We start from the raw sequence: 7,505 nt of genomic DNA on the forward strand, positions 1-7,505 counted from the left end.
TTTAGGCAGAGGCGATAATGATCTCAGAGAAACCAATGAAACCGAACTATTGGCATATATTGGTGTGGTTTATTTGCGAGGTATGCTGGGTCTCAGCGGTCATGAAATAAACCAATTATTCGCACCTGTAGTAGGACCGCCAGGGTTTGGAGCAACAATGAGGAAAAATCGCTTCAAGTTTCTCCATGCTTGCTTGACATTTGATGATCAAGCCACTCGCCAGACAAGATGGAAGCAGAACATATTTGCTGCTATTTGCACACTGTTTGAAAGGTTTCATGATAACTGTTCCAAACATATTATTCCAGCGGAGTTTCGGGCATTGGATGAAACATTGTATCCCATGAGAAATCGTATTGGTTTCAAGCAATTCAACCCAAGCAAGCCAGCTAAATATGGAATGCTTTTCAAATCGATTAATGCAATTAACTACACTTACACTTTTACCACCTATCCTTATTGTGGAAAGCCGCTGGAAAATCCCACCGAATATTATGTTTGTGGAACGGAAGAAACTGTAAAATACCTTGTAAATAAGCTACAACTCAGTCATGATTTACAAAGACCAAACCTATCATATGACACGCTCTATTCAAATATTCCACTTGCTCAGTAGCTATTGAGTCTAAATATAACTTGCGTCGGGACATTGCAAAGCAACAGAAAAGGAATCCCTGCCGAAATTAAACATGTCGGTCAGCGAGAGGAATTGTCTTATCAGTGTTATTGGGAGAGTTCTGAAAATAAGTTAGTGCTACATTCCTATATAGTAAAGACTAAAAGTTCAAGAAAACGCAATGTTCTGTTGCTTTCAACAATGCAACCTCTCATTGGAACTACAAAAGAAGACCCAAAGAAAAAGCCAGCAATGTGCATTGTGCAAGCTTTACGACTTCACGAAAGGTGGAACAGATGTCGTAGATCAAAGAATTGGCTTTTATTCTTGCTAAACAAAGTCAGGACGTTATTCTACAACCGCATTTTGTTATATTCTGGACACATGTAGGGTCAATGCAAGCACAATTTTAGCTATGCAAAATGGAATTGATCCCAAAACTCAAAATTCTTTTGACTTTGGTAGGGAACTTGCAATGATGCTGATCAAACCGCACATACAAATGCGGTCACGGCGCGGTCTTCAAAAATCCGTTCTAAGCAAAATAGTTACTATTCTTGGATGCAATGATCAAACTGATGTTGGTTCAACATCTACCAACAACTTGTCTCAAAATAGGCAATTTCCTACAAAATCAGACAGACTTTGCTATTTTTGCAACTCTCCAACCACTGGCTCACCAGCAAAAAGGAAAAGAAGCAATTTGTCTAAAAGTAAAAACCAGTGCCAGCTGTGTGGTAAAGCTGTCTGCGCTATTTATGTGACGCAGGCTTGTCCAGAGTGTGCAATAAACATTGATGCTGAGGGAGTAATGGATGCAAAGTTTTAATTTATGCTCAATTGTTTGCAACAAAAATATTGTATGTTGTTCACATTCCATTTTGAATGTATTTTGATTTGGAATGATTTGTGAAAAAAAGCTTTTGTAGCTAACTATAACATTTTGGCACCGGTTCTACCACTCAAAAAGTTATACTCTGTTCTTTGTTATTGTTTATTATCCATTCATAACTGCTTGATGCAATGACCGAAGTTCTTCTCAATCGAAGTTCTTCTCAATCAAAGTTCTTCTCAATCCTAGTATTTCCATCAAAGATGCTACAGCATTTCTTCAAAAAGTTTCCATAATTTATTGGAGTTAGTTCAGGAATGTAAATTTTTTTTTGTGGCGTTCAGTTTATCAATAGGCCTACATATGCTCAACTACGAAATCTTCTTAGATCGACCCTTTGATTTTGTTAGCTAGCTACTGTAGATATGTCCGTACTCAACCGGGAAGTTACCGCAGTCCGCAAGTGCAATAAACCAACTTTCCCCAACAGGGCAGTAGCTCACCGGTCCAAACTAGACAACTACAGTTGAAATTTTGAAGCACCATCAAGTTAGAAACTGTTTTTAGAATAATTTGGAGCACAATGAACTCTTAGTGATTTGAATATGAAAACCATACAAATGCAATAAAGCTTGACATGCGAAATGAATTTGTAAAACTTGCAATGCTCTAACTACACAAGATTTTGCTCAATTATTATCAAAAGGCTTTGAAATGGATGGACTCACTTCTCTTTGTAGCGCACTAATATTCTATACGTAATAATATTTTTTTAATATAGCACTTCTCTTATTTTCAAACTCTTGTCAAACCCAAATTCAAATAACATAGGTTTGCTTGCAATAAAGTAACATTTAACAAAGTTGAATCAATATGAACTAATAATAAGCACTTGTTTGATCTCGATCAGCGTCATAAATAAATTTAATTGAATTTCTCTCAATCTGTCGACAACACCAGAAACGATATATGCCAAAACTTTCTTTTGATGGAATTAATTTTGAGAATAAAATATTTTCTCTAAGCTAATATCATCACCTCCCCAGAAAGCCCTTGAATTTGCTATAACTGGCAGCAAAGAGTACCAAGGCCGAATCGGACGTCACCGTACCAACTTTTTACAACTGCTGAGATCTGACACCAAAAAAGCTAGCCTGGGATCCCTGCTCAGCAAATTACATCTCCATCGATAGCAAAACATCGCAAATGACAAAACAGAATGGAAATCCTATCAACCTTGTTGAAAGACTGATCGAAGCCAGTGGATGTCAAACGATTTGGCTACACTGGCGGCGGAGACAGTTACAGTAATAATATCATCTCTAAACTAACATCAGCTTTATGTTCAAAAGCTAATGCAATTGCTTTGGCTGGGAACGTTTTGGTTTATTCGCCATCACAATGTGTTATCGAATTTATTTTATTGCTAAATCAATCTCACCTTAAATTTCCAAACGTTAACGTAGGCCTACACTGTACAGACCTAAATATACTTATGAAAAGCGCGATTGGAACACTCCAGTGGAGAAGTTTTAGGAGTAATGATTGACTGCAGACTTTTACACTGCTCAGTCAACTAAAACATCATCAGGGAGTGATTACATTTATTTTTAAAGCAGATTGGCTACATTTACCAACGTCGTCTAAACGATCAAATGACAAACATTCAAACATTCTTGCATAGCAATAGATAGAGTTTTACTTTTAGCAGCATGATCGTTGATTTCTTCTTCACAAATGTATTTAACATTTGTAAAGAGGAGTTCTTGCATAGATTACTCTAAAACAAATATGGTTTGAAAAAAAGATGATTTTTCTTCATTTGCGTTTTTTAGTTTCCAATACATCACTACGTGTTTTCAATTGTTATATTTGCTGATAAATCATATATTTAGTGGTTTATGGTAGCCTACAACAACACACAACTTTTTAAAAAGTGCGATAAACTAGCTTTCGACTTTGTTTTGATCGACAATCTACAAAAAGACGGAGAGCATATTGCTAAGTTTAGAAGCAGGCCTATGCACTATGCAGCCTACTTGTTTTGAACTTGGCAAAAACAAAGTTTTTGAAATAACAATGACATTTTTGATGTTATTTCTACAATTTTCAAACTAATACAAAACCCAAATTCAGATAAATCTAAAAGTTTTTTTGCTGAATAACATTTAGCAACGCTGAATCAACATGAAGTAAACTTTTTAACAACCCAGACAAAAATTTTGTGCGGCTTCTATTCGGGCCACAGGAGGCCTTTGATCGGATAGCTCGGATATTCGTCGGCGTTACCGAAGGTTACTTACCTCCACCGGTACGCCGCTTGTAATCCGAAGACCTCGAAAATCTATATTCAGTATCTGGTCGGATTACCATCGGCATAATAAGTAAATGTATTTCCGGAGGATAACTTCGGCTAGTGCTTTTCAAGTTAAAGCTGCTGCTGTTGCTTGGGCTTGGCAACATTTGGAAATTACCTATGTTGTTTTGACCTGGCCAGTTTTCCTTCTTGCAAGAATTAGTGATTTTAGCTGAGCAAAAGCTAGGGGGGGGGCAAGCTAAAAGAGTGAGGGGCAAAGCAAAATACTCAACCAAAACGGTCGTATGGAGGTTAGGCTACACCAGTTGTCAATGCATGTAGGCTACTTGGGCAATGGCTAAGTAGTAGCATGGTGAGCAAACTTTGGACTTTTCAATCTCTTGATTTCAATTTGATTGATTAATTTTTGTATTTTTATCCAGCACTGCGTTAAAGCTGACTTGAAGCGCTTCCGCTTCCGGCACGCATCTGCCCCGCGCTGCAGCCGACGCCGACGGCATTTTCTGTTTCAGGTTGTCTACTCAAAATGTGAATATAGGCTAACTTGGAACTACCCATTACTCGCTTTCATGCATCACTGGGTAGAGGCAATCGTCGTAAAGTTTCTTGCCCAAAGAAAGATCATCACGAGCTGGCTGAAGTCGAGCACGTGGCACTGGTTGGAGTCGAACACCCAGGCTCTCGAGTTGGAGTCGAACACCCACGACCTAACCACCAGACCAAGCTGCCTTCTTCGGCATAAAAACGATAAACGTGAACTTAAACAGTTTATCAGAATCCCTAGGTCAAGAGCAGGGGTTCCCACACTTTTTTTTTCATCGGTAGGCCTACCCTTTGGCCAATTTTATAGGTTTACATGTAGGCTACCCCCAAATTTTTGAGAGTATTGTCCTGCTTTGGTATTATGCACGTTATAGCGTCCGCGTTTTGTCGCTTTTACCTTTTTCTAGACCTCTACTATGTTTGTCATAACTTATATTGTTTGTTTTTTTTCGTTGTGATGGTCAGAAATAAAAATAGACTGAAACTGAACAGAAACTGATGTGAAAAACGTGCCACACTCAAATTTAATCAATTACACTCACAAAAGAAAAGCTGGGTAGGAAGAATCTCCTAGACTTAATGTACCCCGGCCCTTGCAAAGTGAAGATGTAGGCCTAATACTGAGGGTATAATGTTTGGAAAGATTGGAAACCCCTGGTTTAGAGCTTTATGGTAGGCCTATGCCGCCTATGTAGGCCTACCATGCATGCTAAAAAATCTTCATTCAATTTGCTGAATGTATTTGCATTTGAAGAAAAACGGTTTTTCTCTCGAAAGCCCCAATCAAGTTTTAATTGTTGCTTTTTGCTTTCTCGTAGAGTCGTTTCAGCATGAGAGTTTCGCGATCGAGACGCGTTACGTACGCGTTACGCTGACCAATTCAAAGCTTCTTGCGTAATTCACGTGACCACTTGAACTGAGCGCGCTTCTACTGGCCAGAGCTGCCAATTGGTATATTTACATACTGTACCAAATTCCTAAAATCTAGTATATATGTTTTTCAGGCTTGGTACGGTATGTAAATTTTTAGTTTGGTACATATTCAAACACTGGTATATTTTTAGTAGCCTACATATTTTAAATGTCTAAAAAGTTAGTATTTTTAAGCATTCACCTCTGGCCTGCAAGAAAAGTGGCGCAACTGCTTAAAGAAACGAGATAATTTTTTTCTTTGACATTTTCATCATGACTTCAAGAATTAATATCATGACTTTAAGAATTAAAGAAAACAACATTGCATTATGTTGTTGAACATAATGCAATGTTGTTTTCGTTAATTCTTCTAACCACTCTTTTTTTTGGTATCCAGTTTGGTATATTTTTTCTTGATCTCGTATATTTTTGAAGAAGAGTTGGCAACCTTTCTACCGGCTACTTCCATGTTTTCTGCGACTGCGAGGTAGCGGTCATGTTTGCTAGGCTTGGTGTTAGGTAGAATGGACTGAATGAACCACGGTGAAGATAGTGTTAAGAAAAAAGGTAATGGTGTGATTGTTTTGGGTTCTTTTGCAAACTCTGCAATAAAGATAAATGATTGATGTAATTGCCAAGGTTGTTGATATTGTAAGGTGTAATGAACATTGTTCAGAAATACACAAAAGTGAAAGATTTCTTTAAATACCCATTTAGTTCTTCTAAGGTAGGTATACATTTAGTTTCAAAGCTGAATGAGAAAGTGGTTTTCGATGACAGTATCATCAAATGTGTAATTTTGTTGTTAAAAAAGAAATTTGTTGCCATTGAACTGTTGTAACGTTATCACCAATTGTTTTTGTTTATAGGTTTTCACATAAGTAAACAAGGTAAAACAAGCCATTAAAACTTTTGTTGGTGTGAGTGGCAAACATCGGGGAGATACTGGAATGATATAATACCAAAAAAAATGGTTGCTTAGTGATAATAAGTGTAGATGGGCAGCACCCAGTGGTGATGTTCAAGATCTTGTAAACAACAAGTGGAACCTGATTTATGCTGGGAAGTCTGTGATGTTAGAATCATATGCCAAGCAGGTATGTTCTGCATTCATTTCTAGTGTGTTGATTGCACTGGTGGATTTAAACTCTATATGTTTGGTTGAGTACTGTCTTTGTCATGAGTTGCCAAGGGGGGGGGGGGGGGGGGGGAGGGGGCTTGTATACCAGCTCCGAATATTGTTCTACTTCAGTATCAAACAGTAAGATTGAGACAGAAAGTGAGACAGCTGAACGAGAAAAGCAGACATTTGTTCCTCCTACATTAAAACAAACAGACAGCTGCCGATTAACTTCACCAAAAACGTAAGTGATATGCACTATGCAGGGGATCCACACAGTCTGAAAAGTAGGGAATTTGAAAACCCCGTTTTCCAGACCAGTAAAAGGTCGGGAATTTTCTGAAACCTCCCTCTTGATATTGAAAAACTATGGAAAACCTTGATGACTAAATTGTAGATACAGAATCTTGCAACATGAACCGGATTAAACCGGTTTCAGTTTGGGTCTTTTATAAAAAAGTTTTTTGTTTGAACAGGAATCTTCTACATTATTGTTTTTTTCATACTGGTTCAAATGTAATAGAGTCAGGATACACAATTTAAACCTGTGCAGTGTGCATGATTGTGTTTAGAAATAATGCAGCACAGAATTTCCATTGATTAAGGACTGTTAAATGCGCAATTTAGATCGAAACTAGATAGCAAATTTTTTTACTTTGATATTGCAAAGTAGGGCATTTGTTTATAAAAGATGTATGGGAACCCTGGATATGCAGGTGTTTGGTGGCCACTAAGCGAATTGACATAATTGCTGCATTATTTTTTTTGTGCAGGTTGTTTGTGAAGCCAGCTTCTCCAGCTCCAAAACGCATCAGAAGTATAGATCATGTTCCAGCTACTAATGCAACAGTGATGAATAAACTGTTTGAGCTACAAAACTCTTTCAACAAAGTAGAAAAAGAAGTTGCCACTGTGAAACATCTGCTGCTGGAGAACGTCGGCAAAATATTGCCAAATAGTGACATTACATTGTTCAAACCGGCAAGGACGTTATTGGATCTGGACAAACTTCTCGATGAAGTCAAGGTAAGTGAAATATTGAGTGTACTGGTGGAGTTACGTTGTCTTAAGCTAGTTGAATTCTAAACCCCGACATCGTAGTCACTGTTGATTGTAATTCACTACACACTACAGCCGGGGCGGAAATGGGAGACGGTTTTGCTTT

This window comes from Aplidium turbinatum, chromosome 1 (assembly GCF_918807975.1).
Source record: "Aplidium turbinatum chromosome 1, kaAplTurb1.1, whole genome shotgun sequence".
Lineage (NCBI taxonomy): Eukaryota > Metazoa > Chordata > Ascidiacea > Aplousobranchia > Polyclinidae > Aplidium > Aplidium turbinatum.